This window comes from Eubalaena glacialis, chromosome 8 (genome assembly GCF_028564815.1).
Source record: "Eubalaena glacialis isolate mEubGla1 chromosome 8, mEubGla1.1.hap2.+ XY, whole genome shotgun sequence".
In the NCBI taxonomy this organism is placed as follows: Eukaryota; Metazoa; Chordata; class Mammalia; order Artiodactyla; family Balaenidae; genus Eubalaena; species Eubalaena glacialis.
This window is the reverse complement of record NC_083723.1, coordinates 108,408,713-108,429,468: the sequence shown is the minus strand read 5'-3', so window position 1 is coordinate 108,429,468 and position 20,756 is coordinate 108,408,713. Positions and strand designations below refer to the sequence as shown.

The window sequence follows — 20,756 nt, the reverse complement described above, 5'->3', positions numbered from 1 at the left end:
TGTGAAAGCCTCACCACTTTGTTGAATTAGAAAACAAGACCAACCTGGTAGGGTTTGTTCTTGGCAATGCCAGGCCTATTCTTAGTGCTCACCATATCATTTTCTAAATAATCACGTCTGCCCTTTACTGAGCCAGTGGTCAACATCTGGGCCCAGCTCATTTGTTTGTAGTTTTCAGAACTTATCAATACATTATTTTCACCTTTTCCAAAATAGAATGAGGTTTGCCGGTCTCTAGTCCTTTACCTGTCCCTACACAGTTCCTGATGAGATTAACAACTCAATATGGAGCTTTTACCTGTTAATATCGAAACGCTTCCTGGCACCATCATATGTTTAGCCTGTACCATTTCTGGGTTATTAGTGTCCATGAGTTTATTGACCATGGTGGAGAAGAAAACTGCCTTTGACTTGATCTAAAGTTACTTGCTTTAGCATGGAAAGGATGTTCTGGATCATTCCTGGAATCTCCTTCTAATCATTTAGTGCCAAACAGAAGTCCTCAGGCCAAGTAGAACACTGGCTGGTCTTTCGGAAATGAGAGATGAGAACTTCTCTGGGATGTTTACCCCATCGTGCTGGGCAGACAGGCTGCTCTGTACCTTCATGGCAGCCCAGAGAAGAGGAGCAAGATGGGGCAGATAGTTGGAAAGTAGAACAAAAGCAAGCTTGAATATGATACAGATGGGGTGGAGGAGTGGTTGGCTGGATTCGAGAAGAGAGAGTGGTGTGATGAAGATGCTTTTAGCAGCAGTATTTTTTTGTTCCTTTTAAACTAGCTTTTTAAAAAAATGGAGAATGTAATACTTACACAGGGTAAAATGTCAAAAAGAAGAAAAGATACACAGTGAAACAATAAAACATATGTCACCCTGGCTCCCACTCTGAGGTTTCCGCTGGTGTTTTTTGTATCCTTCCAAAATGTTCTATGTATATATAAAACTATATAGATATGTATGCACTATTCTCTATATTCAAAAATATGCAAACATATATACAAATACCTTTCTGCATTTTTTTTTCAGAGCATCGATTACATAGATTTACTTCATTTGTTTAAGATCTATACTGTGTTCTATTGCATGGGTGTACCGTAATTTTAACAGCAGTGCTTTGAGGGAATGAAAATAGAATTGTTGCCAAACCCAAGGTATTAATCTTAAGTTTGACGTGGAGAGAGTAACTGACGGGTGCACAGGTTTACATCTCAGATTCCCATGTAACCTGAGATGTGTCACTTCAACATCCCTTGCCTCAGTTTGCCTAGCAGGGAAAGGACATCACTTTCCTTCTTGATTCTAGTGTCAAAAAATATGAGACAAGGCTCCTTAGATACAGGACTTGGGAAAAACAACTACTAGAAAGGGTATGTATTAACATTTTCTCATTATCTAGTGGTGGGGCATGGGCGGAAGGGAACCCTCTCTCTGCCCATAGCGACACTAAATTGCGCTGATGTGGGTGCTGCCTTTGCTGGGCACGCATGAACAGTCATCTGAGCAGATCAGCAGGCCTGGTCTGCACTCACGTGCTTTACCTTGGCCCATCGCTAGCCCTGCCCAGTGCTGTGCTGGGAAGGGTTTAAGAACTGGCTCTCCACAAAGATAAGAGCCCTGGTTTGCAGTGTATGCTGATCCCCCTGGTGTAAATGTTTCCACCGTGGCTGGTTTCCAGCTATCAGCATAGTGTCACTGAGTGCAGGGTTGGGGACAGATGCACACAGTGGTGTCTTCCTGGCTCTTTTTTTTTTTTTTAAATCTTATTTATTTATTTATTTATTTTTGGCCGCATTGGGTCTTCGTTGCTGCACGCTGGCTTTCTCTAGTTGCGGCAAGCGGGGGCTACTCTTCGTTGCGGTGCGCGGGCTTCTCATTGTGATGGCTTCTCTTGTTGCGGAGCACGGGCTCTAGGCACGCGGGCTTCAGTAGCTGTGGCACACGGGCTCAGCAGTTGTGGCTCACGGGCTCTGGAGCACAGGCTCAGTAGTTGTGGCGCACAGGCTTGGTTGCTCCGCGGCATGTGGGATCTTCCCGGACCGGGGCTCGAACCCCTGTCCCCTGCACTGGCAGGTGGATTCTCAACCACTGCACCACCAGGGAAACCCATCTCCCTGGCTCTTAACTATCAAGCACCACTGTGGCCTTGGGGCTGTGACCATGGGGAGTCCTCAAGGGACACCCAGCGTTTGCAAAGCCTGCAGACAGGAGCGCTTTGGGAGGAAGCCCTTTCACACCTGAGGAAGGAGAATGGGGGGAGATGTTAAGGAGGAGAGAGGTCACCTTGGGTCTATGCACGGTCCCCAGAAACTCCCAGAGGCGTGGTCTGCGGCTCCTTCTGCGCCGACTCAGTATAGGCACCTCTTTCCCTTCTTACTCTTCCTCGTGGCTTCTTTCCTCCCTCACTTTCCTCCTACCTGTTGTGGGCACCTTGGCCCCCCTGACGACCCTTAGGCACTGCTTGGGTCTCCAGAAGCTGCTGAGGGCCGAGGAGATTCCTCGAAGCTGGTGCCAGGGGGATGGAAGGTAGTCCTCACAGGACACTGTGCGGCGGGGAAACAGCAGCCTCCTGTTTCCGGTCTCTTGCTGTGCCTTCTCTTGAGTCCTTGGACCTCCCCCCGGCCCTGCAGTGCGGGGAGGGCCAGGATCAGGAGGAGGGAACTTTATCAGCACCACAGGGATGGAGTCCACTCAATCTGGCCTCCAGCGGGCTCCCCGTGCGGGCAGGTGCCAGGCAGCTCGTTAAAATGAACGAGCTCCAGCCCTGCTCTGCGCCTCCGTGCGGGGTGTTTCCGAGGCTGACACGCCGGAACTGACCACATCGGCTTCAGGTGAGCACGACTGCACCTTCTGTGTGCTGTGGCTTCCAGCCCCCTGGCTGGGTTTCTCATTTTCACTTCACGTGTTGAGATAGGCTAAGGGGCTCTGTAGGGAGTTCCTGGCAGGGCACATCCTGGTGCCCATTCCTGCCCAGTATAGTCAGTATCATGCATCCAGCATGCCCCACTCTGTCCTCCTTATTCTAAAGCCAAGTGGGCTCAAAGAATAAGAGTTAGAGGCTAATGAGGCCAAGGTCAGGGGAACGATTCCCTCTGTAAGTCACTATATTTTTAATTATCTATGGCTGTGTAACAAATCACCTCCAGCAACATCTTGTCTCTGCTCCACAATGTCTGGGACCTCAGTTAAAACACCCAGAGCTGGAATCATCTGAAGATTTGACTGGGCCTAGAGGACCCACTTCCAAGGTGGCTCCCCCGTGGGATGCCAAGTTGTGCCAGCTCTTGGTGAGAAACCTCACTTCCTCTCCTCAAGGCTGCTTGAGGGTCCTCACCACATGGCCGAATACCCCAGAGAGAGTGATCTAAGAGACCAAGCTGGAAGCTCCCACGTCTTGGATGACCTAGCCTTGGAAGTCACACACTGTCTCTTCCTGGTCAGCTGAGTCAGCTCTGATTCTGTGGGAGGGGACTGCAGGACGGCACGAATACCAGTTGGCGAGGATCACTAGGTTTATTTTGGATGCTAGTTATCACAGTCTCTTAGAAGATTATACTCAGACAACCTGGCAATCATCTTGGAAATGTGTGTTACCAGATAAGGTATTTAACCCATTAGCACAAATCCATCCTCAGTACAAGGAAAACAAGTGAGGCCTTTGTGCTCTTTGTACCCGAGTCATAGAGGCCAGGTGACTAGCTTAAGCTACTTGGCAGGTGAGCGGGGCAGAGGCAAGATGGAGCCTTCATGTGGAAGCCATGAATGGCATCTGGTTCTTGGAGTTCAGGCGTGCTATAGGACCTCATGCCTCCTGGGACTGAACCCCCAAAACGGGTCACACAGAAGTGTTTACATTTTCTTGTTGTAGCAAGATATGGAGTTGGCCAGAGCTGGGACTCTGCTGTTTCTGGCCAATTGAGTGAGGTCACATGCCTACCCCACCCCTTGCATCCTCCCACTTCTGATTCCTGCAGTTGAAAAGACAAGTTTGCTCATTAGGTGGAAGAGAAGGAAGAATTCTGGAGAGAGGTGGTAGGTGAAGGCGTCTGGGGAGGAAGGGGATTAACACTTAGACCCAGGGAGGTGTGGGAGCTGCTTTGGGGCCCAGATACCCAAGATCCACACGGTGTGTGAGTGGGGGAAGGGAGCGAGCATCCCCCCGACCTTGGCACCAGACCCCTGGTGTGGCCTGGGAAGCCACAGCAGAGCAGCAGGGCTGGCCTTGCCCCGCGGTATAGGTGGGCAGAGGTGATGGCAGAGATGTCCTTCCATCACATGGCTTGTGGCAGTGGACTTCCATGACGAGACCTGTGAAGAATAACATGATCAGACTTGTTCCTCAGCACAGCCACCCTTGGGGGTCTCTGACACATGGGAGGAGACAGGGAGGGGGCTATCAGTGGAGGCCAAGTCTGCATGAGCAGGAGAAGGCTGGGAGATGAGATTCAGATGCGACTATCACTGTGTCCTCGCTAGCACCCACAAGCTGGAGAAGCCTGGGACGGTTTGGGTCTACTAACAATACCCAGCCACCAAGGTCAAGTACAATCAGGAAGTGGGGTGGCATAGGGACGCTCCTCCCCCCACCCTCCTCCAAGGGCGGTCGTTTCTCCGTCCTATTTTACTATTTTATGGCCTAGAGTCTTGGAAATAGAACGCTTGGGTTAGAGGCTGACTTAACCCCTTAGGAAATAGGAAAGAAGAAGTTTGTTTCAATAGACTGAGAATCTTGAGAGCAGCTGTGCATACCACGAAATGGCAGCTTTCAGAAGGCTGCAGCTTGCAGCCTGCTGGAGTGTGTGGTGGACATCTGGTGACACACCTGGAAATCAGGGGTCAGTGGGGAGTTGGGCCCTTCTCTCTGTCTGGAACCCTGGCCTCCTGTTTCCAGCGCAGGGTCACCGAGGAAGGCTCTTTCCTCCCAGTCTCTGCTGAGTTGGGATAATGTTGATATTTCCACTCTCCTGCAGGTGGCGCCACAATTTAGGTTTTTAAGCCGCGGACTGCCTGCCGTTTTTCATCCAGCACCGGGTGCACCGTCTGAAACCCAGCCATGGGGCCAGCTATTGGGGGGGAAAATTCTCTATAGTACCACCAGGCTCTGGTGATTTATTTAATGAGCAAATCTGGCTTTTTATCAACTTAAATAGAAGTTCTGTTCCTAGACTAATAAAACAGTGGTGGCTAAGTGAAGGAAAACTTAAGGATTTCTTCTCTCTCCTATTAAATCTGGCCTTTTATTCAGCCTGAAAGGTGAGCCAATACTCTACTCCTCAAACCCCTCAATAAACTACCACCAAACTGCCACAAAAATAGCCTCCTTAGAACACAGGAGTTTATGAAGCAATGTGCCATTTAGCTTCTCCCTCTTGTGGCCGTCAGCCAGCCAATGACCTACTCAGCGTCCCCAGGGGGGGAGTGGGTGACTTACAGACCCACCGTCAGCAGGAGAAAAGCTTGTGTCTCTCTTTGCCGCTCCACAGCTGGTGGGATTGGGGGACCTGTGGGAGCTAGGAGGGTTTGTACCTACTGCAGAAACCTGCTTTCAACCGGTATGGAGGCTGCCTTTCCTAGTGTGTCTGACCACCGAGAATGGTCAACATGACAGAGGACCTTCCAGCCCTCACCGTGTGGTGCTATTTAAAAAAGACGTGGTCTTTGAAAAGCAATGCTGATCCCTTACGTGTGTATCGCACTTACCTTAGAGTTGCCAAGTGCATGAATAGATAGCGTCTCCCTTGAATGTCACTATCTCCAAGGGGTAAATGGGGCAGGTGAGAGGACAGAGTGTCACTGAGAAAGTCTGATCTACCCCCAAATTATGGAGTTGGCGGATGTCAGAGCCAGCTTTAGGACCCAGGTCTTCTAACTTCCGGTCTAGAGCACTACTCATCCCAACCCATCTCACTCTCCAGCCTTGAGAGAGCAAATCCAAGGGGCCATCATAATTAAAAAAAAAAAAAAAAAAAAATCAGGTCCCACACTGTTGCTAATTTGACTGTTCGTGTTCTTCCTTACGGAGACATTATAACTGCCCCATTCAGCACACCTTTCACTCGGTTGTTAAGTGGAAGGGGAAGGAAGGAAGAGACCGTTGGCCATTCAGCCCCACTGACAACAGGAGAATCGGCTGGCGCCCCTCACCTGCCCACTGTCGGGCCAGCTCCTTGCCTCACTTCTTCTCTGTCATTTGGCTGTGTTATTGCTCTTCAGGCACCACATGGCATTCATTTCTCTGAATGAAAATAAATGACGCCACACACTAGGCAGGAGATAAAGAATAATAAATACATTTTATTTGCTACCGCTAAAAAAAAAAGATCTTTGACTTCCCATCCATCCATCAGAAAATGGACCTGTGTCTTACCAGCAGTAGTCACACACACACACATACACACACACACACACACACACACACACAAGCTACAAGTGAAAAAATAAGTTGTATTAAAAATACATGCTAGATGGCTGAGAATGGAAGCAGAGCTGTTTTTCTCACTCCCTCTCCCCCTCTTCCGGCATTTTTATGGCATGCCCTGAAAGCTGAGTGGCAAACAGACATTTGAAAGGATCCCCCCTCCCTCCCGCTTTTATGGAACTGTATTCCATAAGTAACCCATTAGGGTTTTTCATGGGGCTGTCTGGGCTGTCACCTCTGGGAAAGGCCTGTGATGGTCCCGTGCAGCAATTTTAGAGAAGACACCTCAAAGTGGGACCACGACCAGGGTGAGGACAGCCTGACAAGGAGCCTGAGTGTGAGTGCCTCCTGGGCGCCTGGCTTGTCTCTCCCTAATCTCAGTCCTGCCTGGAGAAACATCTGGCCCTGGGCTTCCTCAACTCCGGATGGAGGTCCAAGAAGCAGCATCATCGAGTTATTTCGTTATGTTTCTCTGGACTTCTGAAGCTAACCTGATATCGCGTGCTTTATCTAGAGTCTGGCATCCGGGGTTTCTGAGAAGAGAGGAGCCGGATCAATGTATTAACGCAAGCTAATAAGATAACTCCTTGCTGCTTTCTGGGCCCTGCGATACTCGGCAGAGGACCAGAGGCTCTCAAGGCTCCACTCTGTCTCCTGGAATACCCTTCCGCCAAACGACCCAACGTCTGGTTTCATCCTCAGTCTGGCTTGGCTCTCTCCTTCTCATCCAGGCAGCCACCTCTCCAAAGCAAAGCTTCAGCAAGGCCCGTCTAGGTGGGCCCGGCCTGAGCCGAGTGTGCTGTCCACCTTGGGGCTTGTAGACCCCGTCAGCACACAGCTGGTTTCAGTCTCCCTGGTTTATAACTCTGATCTCTGAAAATAGAAGCCCTACAGGAAGGCGTAGAAATGTATGCTGTTGTCAGTCATTTCCACCTAATAGGAAGATTCCCTGAAGGTGTCTTGATGGGAGGACAGGAATGGACCGGAAATTGCTGGCTGTGGGGAAAAAGGAAAGTGGACAGCCATGAGGGAGGAAGCCAGAAACCATGGGCTCCTTTCGAGGGTCATCCTGGGTGGTTGCCCATGGTGCCATTTTGGGGGGCTCTGGTGTTGTGGGGATGAGTGAGGAATCCGTGGAAGTCTGGGGCTAAATAAGTGTGGGAATCCCTTCAGTTTCTCTTGGAGGACGGGGCTCAATGCTGCCTAGGATCTAGGCAGAGGTTTCAGAGGTAATGCTGCTCACTTTCCATCCTCAGGTGCTCCCTGCCAGAGGGCTGTCTGAACCAGAGCAACATCCCGATCTCTCTCTTTGGACTTAGAAACTGCCCGGATGTTGGCCTTGTCTGTTTTCGCTCTGGGCTAGGATCTAGGGTTTTTGATAAGAGAGGAGCCAGGTCGGCCTCTTAATAGAAACAGGACTAGACGAGGCAGGTTACCCAGCGAGCTCTAGGGCCCTCGGCCACCCATGCTATCTCACCCAGCCTCCCCGTCCTCAGGTCCCCTTTGGGGTTCTGGGGCGGGGTTCTGATTCGGCATGGGTGCCTGTGTCGGTGTCGGCTCTGAGCACCTGGGGGTCCCTCCGACCGTCGACGCCCACATCCGGACCTTCCGAGGCGGCTGTGTGCCTCATCCCCCGTGCGCTCCCGGCGCCCGTGCCACCAAGTACGCGCCCCTCTGCCCCACACAGCCGCCGGCAGGGTCGCCCGGTGCGGGCCGAGGGGACCAGGCGGGTGTCCGCAAACGTGGGAGCGGGGAGCGCGGGCTAGGCGGGCGGCGGCGGGCGCGGGGTGCGGGGAGGCGCCCCCTGCCCCCTGCCCCCTCTGCCGGCAGCTCTCGGGCGGTCTAGCTGTCAGCCGAGCTCCAAGCCAGCCAGCACGAGCCAGGGAGGGAGCGCGGCGGCGGGTGGCGGGTGGCGGGCGGCGGGGAGGGGCGGGGGCGAGGCGAGGGAGGGAGGGAGGCTGGGGAGGGAGGAGAGGAGGACCCAGAGAGCGCCAGGCAGCTGGAGTTTTTGCAGCGCTTGGCCGGGCTTCAATGCACAGCAGCAGCGAGCCGCGGCGGCAGCAGGCAGCCCGGGAGCTCCGGCGGCGGCCGAGCCAGCGGCGGCCCCGCTCCCTGCCCCCTGCAAACTTTGCGAGCAGCCCGCCCGGGGTGCCGGGGGACGCGCCCGGGAGGCCCGGCTCGGCCCGCGGCCGCGCTCTCCGCTGCCGCAGCGCCGGCGGCCGCCGCCGCCCCGCGCCTCCCCGGGGAGCAGCCGGCGGCTCCAGCGGCCCCCCAGCTCCGGCCCCTCGGCCCGGCCCGGTCCGTCCCCGGGTGGAGGCGGGGGCAGCCGCGGCGCGGCCGGCCGCGTGTGGCCGGGGGGCGGTCGCCGCTGCCCAGGGAGGCGCGCTGAGGCACCAACAGCGCTCCCCGGCGGGTCCCCCGCGCACTCGCCTCGCCCGGGCAGCGGCCCGACCGGGCGAGCATGGGCGGCGCGGAGTGACGCCGCCGTGCCCGCTTGGCATCAAGGACATTCAGCCCGCGGGGGTGGGGACGAAGGGGGCGGCCCCGCGTCGCCACCGCAGCCCCCGAGAGCCGCCGCTGCTGCTCGGGCTCCAGGGCTGGGGGGTGGGGAAAGGGGTGCTTGGAAGCGAGCGGTATTTTCCGACCTTTTTGTTGGACATTCTGCACACCTTGGACGCCGCCAGAGGAGCTGTCAAGCCCCATAGGCTCTGATTTCGCCCTCCGTCTCCCTGGCCTTCCCCCGGGTTCCCCGTGCCTCGGTGGAGTATTCGCGTTCGTTGGTTCGGGGCTGGGGCTGGAGGAGGCAGCCACACGCGCGCACACGCACACGTTCAGAGGAGGGCGAGAGGCAGCGGCACCGGCACCATCTGCAGTGTCAATGCGGCGCTCCCGCTGAAGCAGGCAAAGCGGCGCTTGCAGGTAAGGAGCCGGCCGGGCGGCCGGGCGGCCGGGCGAGGGCAGCGCGGGCGAAGATGCCGGGTCGGTCCGGAGTCCTCGGCTGCCCCGGAGCCAGCCCCCTGCACGCAAGCACACACACACACGCGCGCACACACATATACACACGGGCACACGCCATGCACACGCACCTGCCCACGTCCCACCTGGGCACCCACGTAGGTGCCGCGCGGCCGGAGCAGGTATTTCCCATGTTCTTTCTCCTCTGACGCTCCCGGACTCAGACTTCTCTAACCAGGACTTTCGGGGTGGGATTCTGTGTATTACTGCCTCTCCCTCCCACCTGGCTAGGCTGAGGGAGCGATTTTTTTCAGTTCCCAGCCGCTGGCATCCCTGGCTGGTTTAAAAAACAGGAGAAGTAATGGTCTTGGGAGACCCGCCCAATGTAATCTCTGCTCCGTGGCCTTTGCGCACCGTGGGATTTTAACGCGAGACAGACCGACAGATACTCAGATCTTTGGAGAGCGTGGTGGCCCAGCGCGCGGGGAGGGGGCCACAGAGGCGGATGGGGCTGCAGTTCTGTAGGGCGGTGCATATGGAACAGACACTGCGTTTCCCCAGTAAGAGGCAGCACAAACGCCTTTCTGAAGCGAGGCACTGCTTTCCCGGCAATGCGCCTGGATTTCAGGCAGGAAGGGTCTTAAGCATGGCTTTGGGTGTGTTGCTTGCCTAGGGAGAGTGTGTGGGGTCAGATCCTCCATAAAACGTCTAACCTACTCACGTCTCCAGTCTGTGGACAGCAGCAATCTTACACGCACTTGGGTGTCCCTAGCCTCTCTGCACTGTGCAGGGAAGCGTGGGGCTGCTTCCTCTGTGCCCGCGCGTAACACCTGCCACATGCCTTTCCGAGCTGTGTGTCTGAGAAATAGAACTAGAAGGGGGATGGAGGAGGGTGCTGTGCAGGAAGGGAGGAGGGTCCCCCCCTCTCATGACCACCTCAGCAGTGTCCACTCTACAAGAAGGCCAGGCATTCTTGGGTCAGGCAGCATCTCCCAGAGCCAGGCTGCTCCTGCCGTGTAGAATCACTCTCCAGAAGCCTGTGGTTCAAGGTTCTATTTCCCTAACGCTCCTCCTTTCTTTTTCTCCCTGGCTGGAGTTTCACAGGCTGCTCATTTTCAAACTTTTTCTGGAGGAGGTGAAAGGGGATTGGGTTCCAAAAGGGCTTTTTCATAGTTCCCACTTTGGGGGGGGGTGGTCAAAGGCCAATTCATTCAGGGCTCAATTGTAGGGAGAAGAATGTGAGACCCAGATACAACATTATTTTGGAGTTGAATATAGATATAAGCCGGGTTCTGCGTTTCTATAGCTGTCCCTTTTGGCGTAGCTTGTTGGGCAACTTGGCAAGAAATGGAATCAGCTTGTGCTCTCTATACAAGATCGTGTGTTCAGAGTGTCCTACAAACCCACCAGTGGGAAAAATATGTTGGGAGTTTTCCAGAACATGAGGAGAAAGGAGGCAACATTCTTTTGTACAAGTGGGCCTCAGTGCTGGGCACAGGATTTGGTTAATTCTGTAAATCCTGAAGATGGATGCTGAACTAAAGGGCCCTCTTCGTAGCCCCATCTCTGCTATTTCCAAACTTTTTTCAGCTCCTGAAAAGGTCTTCGGCTAGGCTGGGGAGGAGAGAACCAGACGTCCCCGGGAGGGAGATTGTGTTCCCGCTGTGCGCTGTGTGAGCTGCCCTTTGATTGATTGAAAAAGAGTAGATGGAATAAAGCAAAGCTCTCACAATGGGGAGAACCCAGTCAGGGGAACAGACATTATTTGCTTTTTAAGAATGGTGGTTGTGTGTACACATACCCAGATATACACACGCCTTCTCAAAGAGACTTGCTGTATGTGGTCAGCTCGTCCAGCCACATGTGACCACAGGACCCATCTCTGTCTTTCGGGCTGTGGAAGAACCGGAACACTTCGCACGCATGCCCTTTGGGTGAGTGGACAGGGGGGGTCCCCCTACGCGTGGAGCAGCACACGGTTTTCTACAGAAATAGGGAACTCCAGCGACAGTGGGTGGCTCCCAGGTAAACATTTCCTCTCGGGACCTTGAAGGGGCAAAAAGGTGCGGTCCAGAGCTGCCTGAAATGGCTGTGTGTCTTGCTTGTAGACCTCTGCCCCTTTCTCTGCTTCCTTCCCTACCTTCTTTCCTTTCTCGGATATTTGCAGGCTCAGGATCCATCACATTCACGCTAAGCCAGCAGTCATTATGCCGGTGATAAGCTAAACGTTTTTTAACGTGGGTCAAAAAATCCCCACACTTTCCGAACTTAGTGTTAGGTACCAGTTTGGTTTCTAGGACAAAGCAGGCGTTAATTAACATCTATGTAAAGCTGGCTGTACATCTCATTTTTTCCGGGCTCTCTTGCCCAGCCCCGGAGCATGTCACGTTGCCACTCTCCCTCTCCGCCACTCCTCTGTGACCTTCCTTTTAAGTTCTCTGGGGTCTTCCTCGCTGCTCGGAAGGGAATCAAACTGCGAAAATCCCCAACCGCGAAAGCTGCTTTTCAGCAGACCCTCGCTGCTGCCGGGCTGTGCTCCAGGCGCCTCTGCTGTGAGCGCGCGGCCTGGGTTGCCCACGAGCCGTTCTTTTTGCCCTATTTGGTACTCCCGTGCTCTCCTCTGTCCTCCCAGCACTTCATTCTGGATGCCCACCGACGCTCTGCAAACGTTTCCGGAGGAATCTAAGGCCGCCAACTTGTTTCCTTTTTGCTTCTCTGCACCTCTCCCTCGCCCGCTGCCGCCGCAGCCGCTTCTCCCTGCAGACAGGGAAATCTGCAGGGCAGAGTCTGCCTACACCTGGCCTCCGATCCTTTTAATCACAATGAGGGCTGCTGGGAATTAACTGGGGGGCTTTCTAGGGAGGCAGCAGTCCTGAAGTGGATAGAGAGCCAAGGGGGTGGGGAAATCACCCTCTCTTAACTCCTAGTTATCACCAAGCTTTGATGCAAAGAAATCGCTGCCAATCTCTCTCCTCCTAGCCAGCTAGGGGGCATTTTTTCAGTCGTTTCTCCCCATCCTCACCCGGAGAAACCACTACACAGACAATGCCACCTCGGAGACCTGTTGGGGTGGCTTCAGCAATGGGCTGTGACAGGGCGGTAGCCCTACAGAAAACCGACCCGCGATCTAGGCTGTGGTGAGTCTGTGCAGCAGATGTGCCCGTCCTTCTAGGCTGTCTTCTCCTCTTCTTATTCGTGTCCAGCGCTGCCCAACGTGGAACCGGCTCAGACCCTCCGGCAGTTGAGCAGGGCTCATTTCTCTCCCTTGACATCCCCTCCTCCTTCCCACCTCCCTTTCCTCCCATCCCTCCCCCACCCCCTTGCTAATCCACCTCGTGGCTTTGTGCATACATCCACCAGCCCATTCGCCCTCAAATTTGTGGCACTCCAAGAAATCAATATAACATGAATTTAACGACAGCTGGATGATTAAGTGTTATTTATATTTAAGAGCGGCATTTTAAAAAGATGGCGCACTAATAAATCAAACGACTGTTGGGGAGATGCACGTGATTAGGGTAATTGCCCGATAGGTTCTGTTGAGCAAGGCTGGGTCCACGTGGAGCCCTGCGGACACCAGCTACCTCTTCAGTAGCTGTGAGTCCCACTGCTGCCTGCCGCACACCGCCACCTGATCCCCTGCCTTGGTCCGGACTTGACCCCCTCTTCCTTCTTCCCTCCGTACTGTCCAGACTGTAGCCTTTTAGTTGCGGCAGGAACGTGGAGTCAGCAGGGAGACGGAAGGGGGCTCTGCTGCTGAGTGATAAGAGATGGATCTTGAAAGCGGAGACAGGCAGGGGGTCCTAATTCCCAGAGCAGAGGCCTTGTTCCAGAAGGAGGGGGCTGCTTCCCTGCTGGGTATGAGGCAGCTTGGAAGAAACGCTTCCCGAGTCCCGGGGTGAGTCTGCGTGAGCCCCAGGATTCCTGTGCTTATGATCATGTGGCATCAGCCTCCCCAGGGAAGAGGTTGTGAGGACGTTGGTATTCGTCGTTGTGAAAATAACAGAGTGGAAAATAATAATAACTAATGATGACGATGCTGGCTAGTATTTATTGAGCACTTACTTGGGGGAGGCATCATTTAAGGGTTTGCACAGGTTGGCCCGTGTCTTCCTTGTAACAGCCCAGAGAGGCACTCACTGTGACTATCCCCATTTCCTCACGAGGAAACTGAGGTGGCGGGGGTGGGGGGGGGTAGGTGAGGACATTGTCCAAGAGCACACAGCTGGTAGCGGGTGGAGCCAGGTCTCAGCCCTAGGCAGACTGACCTCCCTCCTTGTTACTATGCTGTTTGCATCCTTAGCAAACCCTGGGGAGGTTTGTGGGAAAGTGTGCTGGGGTGAAGTTTAGAAGATCTGGTTTCTCCCTTGGACGGCCTCTGTGACCCCAGGCAAATCTATTCATTTTTTTGAACCTCGACTTCCCCCTTCATCAAATGGGGCTGAGCCTTATCCTTGACTGTCGTTGGTTGTGAAATAGCGAGGATCATTCTGGCAGAGTGCTCAGTTTCTGAGGGTGACTCTTGCCTCATTTGGCAGCTCCTATTTCATCCTGGGAAAAAACGAAGGAGGAGTGAATGAGTGCAGTCCCAATCTCTGCTTTTCATTCTGTGAGGCTCTGAGTCTTGTGCTGGTAGGAGTCTAGTTCTCTCAGTGGCTACTTCAGATTTGCTGGTGTTGTAGAAACAGCACTCTCTCACTTAATCCTTCAAATCACCCTGTAAGGTGGGGATTGTTTATTCTCATTTTGATGGTCTGGGAACTAAGATGGAATGAATGCCCCAGGCTGCTACGCGGTAGATAGTCTCTTCGTTCTTGGGGAAAGATGCTCATAGTAGGTGCTCAATACTTGCTTGCTTATTCATTGATTAGCCCTAGGGTTCCAGATTTTGGAAGACAGAGGCAGGGGAGGAATCTTTGTCTGTGGATGTCATGCTGTGCTGGGTGCCTGGACCATATGGTGTTGGAGCAGAGATTCACTGGAAATCGGTGGAAACGGGCTGTGGGTGAGGAAGGTCTTTGTGCAGACTCAGTGTAAGCGTAGCGCTTAGTTAGGAATGACATCCCGATTCTGAGAGGTATGGGCAGTGAGGCCCTGCTGGAGCCCGTGCACCTAGATGGGTGCTGTCCCACCTGGACGTCGGGCCTACTAAGCTGCCTGACGTGGCCTCTCTGGCCTGAACACGTTAGGGAGCATCCGCAGGTGATTCTGCTGCAGTTAGTTTGGTTTTTCCCTCTGAAAGACAAACTTTTATTCTGCATGTTATTTATTTGGCTTCTCCTCTACGCTGAAGGGAATGAAGCTTCTGCCAAACTTGAGGTGGCTGAAAGGGTGCACTTGGATTTCATCACCACCCCTCCGGGCAGCAGCAGGAATGGCTGCCACCGTTGGCCTGCTCAGACTCATGCCAACAGGTGTGTGCGAGACCTCAGGCATCCTCTCTTTGCCAGCTAAGCTTGGCTACACCCCGCCCTCTCCACGGCGCGTTCTCCATGAACCAGGATTCGCAACAGCAAATTGGATTTTGGAACGTTTTGTCAATCCAACACAAAACAGATCACTAGCTAAGAGGATATCGTCTCTGCAGTCGATGTGCTGAACTCAGACTAGCCAAATCAATTCCCAAGGTCTTCCAGAGACAAGGATTTTCATTAGGAATCGTGAGGAGAGGAGCTGTGGAGGAAGAGGTCAGTGGACCCACAGGAAAGGAAAACCAGAGCTGGTCAAAGGCTTTCCTGGTCTTCACTCAAGATCGGGTTCCCACTTCACATCCTCCTTGAACTTGTCTGCTACGAGCCCAACTCATGGATTTCCTTCTGGGTAGAGTGGGGTCGGGAACCAGGGGGTGAACACACCGTTCTTTGGCTTTGGCCCAGAGGTCAAGAGGAGGGACAGAAAGCTGAGTAGAGCTGGACGATTGCTTCTCCTCTCGTGGAGGGAATAGACAATGAGAGGAGGGCCTGGCAGGGCGGCAGCCCCCGGGATGTGTGATTGAACCAGCCTGCGTGGAACGTCAGCTGACTCTGCAGAGAAGGTTAGCGTGGATTTGCTTCCTCTCCATCTCAATCCTGCTGCCCGGAGGTGATACCTAAAGTAGAGCAGAATTTCACAGAGCGTATTCTGTGAATAGGTGGTACACATACGCAGTTTTCACGGTCAAAGGAGTTTGAGAAATCCTGAGTGTAAACCAGAGAGAAAGAGGTTCTTTGTTGCAGGACTTCTCAGAGCCTTTAAGCACTCGAATGTGGATTGGTAAAACCACAAGAAGTAGATATACTGTGCAGTGGCCCTGGGAATCCCCCAAGAAACGCTGGGCTAAAACAAGCACTTTGATTTGCCTACTCCCGACGGTGAATGAAGGGGTGGAGTCTATAATAAAAGTTTCAGTTGAATTTTCACACTAAGTACTAGGTTCTGGTGATTATATAGATACTAGGGTTTCAAGCAGAATTTTGCCAGGTGGGTAGACAGTTCAACTCCAGATTCAGTGTTTGCCCCTTGTCCTTCCAAGGCAGCTGAGAGGTTCTCAGACAGGAATGAGATCCAGGAGGTGTATATTTTCTCAGGTTCCTACATGATGCTGCTATGTCCCCCTGGTTAAATAGCACTGGTGTTGTGGGAAAAGCTAGCTTTTGGAGACAGATGTAGACGATTCCAGCTCTGTCACTTACCAGCAAAGGGGTCTTGGGAAAAAAATCACCTTATGTTTCAGTATTACCATTTATAAAATGAGGGGATTGGTCAAGATCAGTGATTTAAAAAATATTTATGCAGTGGAATTCTCTATTCAAATTCAATTTTATGTGGAATTCTAATGCACAGAACAGAGGCAAGATGGACTGTTCTGGTGAAAGTGATGGGGGAACCCAGGGCCTGACACCCTTGCCTGTCCCCTCACCCCCAGTCTTGGCCTGGGTTCCCTAGAAAGCAGAGCCCAAGGCAAAAGCTGATGTGGTAACACTTTGTTGAGGGGTGGAATCCCAGGGCAGCAAGACTGAAGGAAGGAGGGAGGAGAGGGAGGGAAGGAATGCACAAAGAATGACATATTACCAAGCTAGCCACCGCTTCCCGAGGAAACACAGCTGGTGGCTCGGGTGCTCAGGACGTACCGGGAAAAGCCTGATGGGAACACGGTCTCAGAAAAGTCTGGAGGACAGGTACGGCCAGCATCCATCCTCCTGCTGGGTCCTTCCTGTTGCAGCTCCATGGGCACCTTTTACCCCACGAGGCAGAAACTCCCCCGCCCCTTGGGGTCGTGATGCCAGGTCAAACTAGAGCCTATGGGGTCAGGCCTAGGGGCTGGGGCTTCCGTGGCTCCCCCCGAGTGGGCCTGAACGTGTTGCACCTGCAGGACCCTGACCTTTGCCCCTGAAGGAAGAAAGGGAGCAGGAACTTTCGGAGCAGAGGAATGAATGGGGTGAGGTGTCCCTGGGGCCGCTCCAGCTGGGAGCAGGGCAGGGGGTTGAAGCCCAGAATTGGGGGTGGGGTGGGATGTTTGGTGGGGTTGAGCGATCTGGGCAGGTACATAAATTGAGGGTCTGTGATAATGGGTTCCATATAAGGAAGATATGGTTCTTCAGAACAGAGTCAGCGAACCACAGCAGGCTGCACCAGTAAGGCATCATTCAGCCCCCAGCATTCATGACTCTGGCCAAAATAGCCAACTACAGTATGGCTTACCCAGTGTAAACCCCAGAGGAACCACATGAAGAATGCATTCCAGCCAAGTTTCCTATCTTGTAGGGCTCATTGACCAAAGGCATGCCTTCCACGTGGTGGTATGTGAATATCTCAGACACTTTTGTTTGTGATGGCAGAGGGGCACAGCTGCTGGGAAGCTGGGGACAGATGCAAATGACCTTTGCCCCCTTCCAGTTTTAAAAAATATTGTAAGCGTTGAAATACAAAGCAGCAGGAGACATTTCTGCATAAAATATTTCCCATAGGTCATTGCCTGGAGTCAGCCCCCCTCCTTTTTTTTTTTAACAACTCTTGTACTTTGAAGCTCCTCTAGGGTCAGGTGGGGCAAAGGACCGATGGTCCTGCTCTGCTTGTGACTCCTTTCCCTGCTCTCTTTGCCATTAGATACTGACCCCTGTCTTCTTCCCCTAAATGCACTTGTCCTTAACTGATGATTGTTGCAAGCAACTCACTGACTTTGAGACGTGTCTGCGTAGCAGGGCTGCCTAAGGTTTCCGGCTCCCAGAGGGTCAGGGACCAGCCCCTGCTTGAAGCAGTCTCTTGTGGAATCAGGAACTTAATTCATACTTTTTAATGGTGCTAAAGAAGCTGCTGCTGGCCATAGCGATGATGCCAATAGCATTGAAATTACTTATTTCTTTATGTCTTTAGACAACAGGGACCGTTTCTTCCTTCTCTTGTATCCTTGGTACCCAGCATAGGGCCTGTCTTACTGGAAGCAATCAGTAAATATTTGCCAAGTAAAAAGAATGAATGAGTGGAGGAGAAGGAGAGGAGATGAACAGTCTATAAAGGAGAAAACTAGGAAAGAGTGAACCAGCTGCTCTGGCGGGTGCCAGCTCTCTGGCAGGGGCTGGCGTGGAACCACATCAAGGCTGTGGCTCTTTCAGAGGATTAAGATGAACCAAGACAAGCGCAGGCTGAACCCATCAGTCACCCTAGAGCGTTCTGGGTGATGGTGGTTTGGGGGCAGGTAGGGGCCGTGGTCTCTTCATACTGATGCACTTGGAAATGAATTCTTGCTCTTCATGTAAAACTCACTATGGGTTTAGATGCCGATAGATTGGGAGGGATGACCCAACTGCATTTCCCAGAGCATCCCAAAGACGAGCCCCCCACCCCCCCATAGAAAAGGCATTTGTGGCTAAGTAAGTCTTGCAAACACTTTATGCTGTGTCCTCCTTTGGAGATTCAGGATGCACATTAAAGGCAAAGAAGTTTGGCTACAGAGAATCCTGGTTAATTATTTTTAGCAAACCATTTTTTTCAGTGGAGGGATCCCTTTGTGTGGGTGTATTTAAACCTGTTGACATTTCTTGGAACAAGTGTTCCCCAGAAAGCATTTTAGGAGATGCTGGCCTTCATCTGGAAGCTTTCAGGTTTGAATGTAGTTTGGAGGAGAAAAAAACAGGAGAACAAATGTACTGTGCTCTTAAAATAGGGACTGGTGAGGTGCAGCTTCCAGAGGAGCTCAGCTTCCTCTTGTCCTTGTCATTTGCTTTTGGGAATCTCAGAAATGGCTGTGAATTGCTATGAGATGTTGGCGACCCTGGTGCCTTCAGATGTGTATTTTCTAAAGGGACCATTTTAAGGAGTGTGATTGCAGTTCTGACAGGTTTGTGGAAACGTTTCCAACAAGTATAGCACTTTTCGGTTGCATGTAATAGATCAAGATGGATGTTTGCAAGATACGTGAGTAATGACATTCACCTTCTCAATATATTTTTTTCAGCTACACTTATTGAATAAGAGACTTCAATGTAACTGGCAAAGATAAATGTTCTGAATTAACAAAAAAGGCGTGAGTTATTAAGATACAGCTCCCCAAATTTTGGATGGTTTAAACAAATTTTCTCTCAGGGAAGAAACTTTGCTACCCTAGAGATGTCAAACGTTTCTAATTAGACTGTAAATTCATGGTTTCTACCATTGGGTAGTGATCCAGAGAACAAAGCTAGGCATTTCCCATGGGAAGCATTTCACTGCCCAGTATTTGTCTTACCTAGGTAATGATGTATGTGGGCATGTGTGTGTGTGTGTGTGTGTGTGTGTGTGTGTGTTTTGTGTGTGTGAGCTGGGGTGGGGTATCACCCCCATAGTACTTGGATTTGGATCACCTGGGGACCCACGTGCCCAATTATAGAGCCTCACCATGCTTTGCCCAAGCCCTGTGTTCCTTTTCCAAAGTGAATAACAGTTGCTAACGCACACTTACTAACAAAATTCCCCTGACGCCCATTCATAAAGCATAGCGCTGGTGATTCTAGCAGCATTAAACTGTTTGGCGACTGAGTTTAGAATTATAGGAATCGGAGACATGAATTAGCAGTAAATCAAGTCCCAGCTGAGTTTGAACCCAACTGCAGTGAGTTTTAAATTAAAAATATCTTGCCATGATGAAGCAGTTGTAAGTCACGCGCTGGAGCTCTGTCACTCTTGACTCTGGAGGAGTGTAACAGTCACCCTTTGAAAGGAAGACCCTGACAACAGCTTGTATTGGTTCCCAGGCATGCTGGGAAATTGCCACTTCATTTCTTCTTCATAAACTGTTGACTTTCATTTAAAAAAAAAAGAATCCTATTTGCAGGGACACAGCAGAACTCTGGGAACAGAGCAGGTGGGAGAGGGCTCAGGCCCAGGGGGCACCATTCAGAGCCTTCTCTTTGGTCCTTCTCAGGAGGAGTCATGCGGAAGGGGAATCTGGGTCTGCGGGTGCCGTGTTGTTTGTTTCCTTATCGGACCATATTTGATTCTTCTTTCTGGGGGATCTGTACAGAAAAACAACACAGAGAACACTTCAAGGAGGCTGCAGCACTGTCATGTTGCAGTGACGATTGCGGTGTAATAGGAAATCATTTATGTAAGTTACGGTGCCCTCTGAGTGGAGCTTGTCAGAAATGTGGCTACAGCTTCTTGAAGCTTATTTTTTTCTCTCCTGCAAAATAATCCTGAGGATTTCATTTTCGGAGCAATTGAAGAAGTATTATGTGCTGGCCAGGGAATCGGGAGACCCAGCTTCTAATCCTAGTTCCTTCTCTGGGCTAGGCCTCAATTTCTCTTTCTTTCAAGTCAGAATAAGCCCTTGCTGTTCCTGACCTGAAGCTCAGGAGGTGAGGATGAACGTAGCTATGCATATTAAAGGACCAGGTGAGCGTCAGAAGGAAGGTTCTATTTACACGCAAAGTTAGAGAAAATCAAGTAAGAGAGAATAATGTTTCAGCTTAGGCCTCTCACCATTGCACCTTTACCAGCTCCTGTGTGTTTGCTGATCTGGTGAAGAGCTGTAAGTGATAAAAGCGGCTTGCAGAGGGTCAGAAGGGAGAACGCACATGGGGTAGCAGGACACCGTTGGAGGAAATGGTTAGTGCAGGAGTCCAGAGGCCGGGGCAGGAGGGGGAGTCCCGATCCTGGCAGTAGTAGGTTAATGGGGGACTGCAGAGAAAGGAAAAAGGTCTTGATTTCCTTCCGTATCTACCATTCACTTTGCTCCATACATATATATTTACATGTTTTAGTTAGGTAGATGTGAGCTAAGGAATATTTAACCAATGAATTGATCAATCCATCAATTAGTCAATAGTTATTGAGTGCCTACTATGTGCTAGGCACCATGCAAGAGTTTAGCTGTACAGGGATGAAAGACCCAGTTCCTGCCATTAGAGAGCCCACAGCTTGGTGTAGCCACA

At 52.0% G+C, this 20,756-nt stretch overlaps 1 protein-coding gene across 1 annotated transcript in view; it reads left to right on the top strand.

Annotated features, from left to right (window-relative positions):
- The first annotated feature begins 9,258 nt into the window (after nt 1–9,258).
- The window catches only part of PLXNA4 (plexin A4), a 447,622-nt gene continuing 436,124 nt past the window's right edge, over nt 9,259–20,756 (top strand). The window contains exon 1 of the mRNA XM_061198737.1: nt 9,259–9,333. The gene's annotated coding sequence lies outside the window, so the exon portion shown is untranslated. The remainder of the gene's footprint in view (nt 9,334–20,756) is intronic.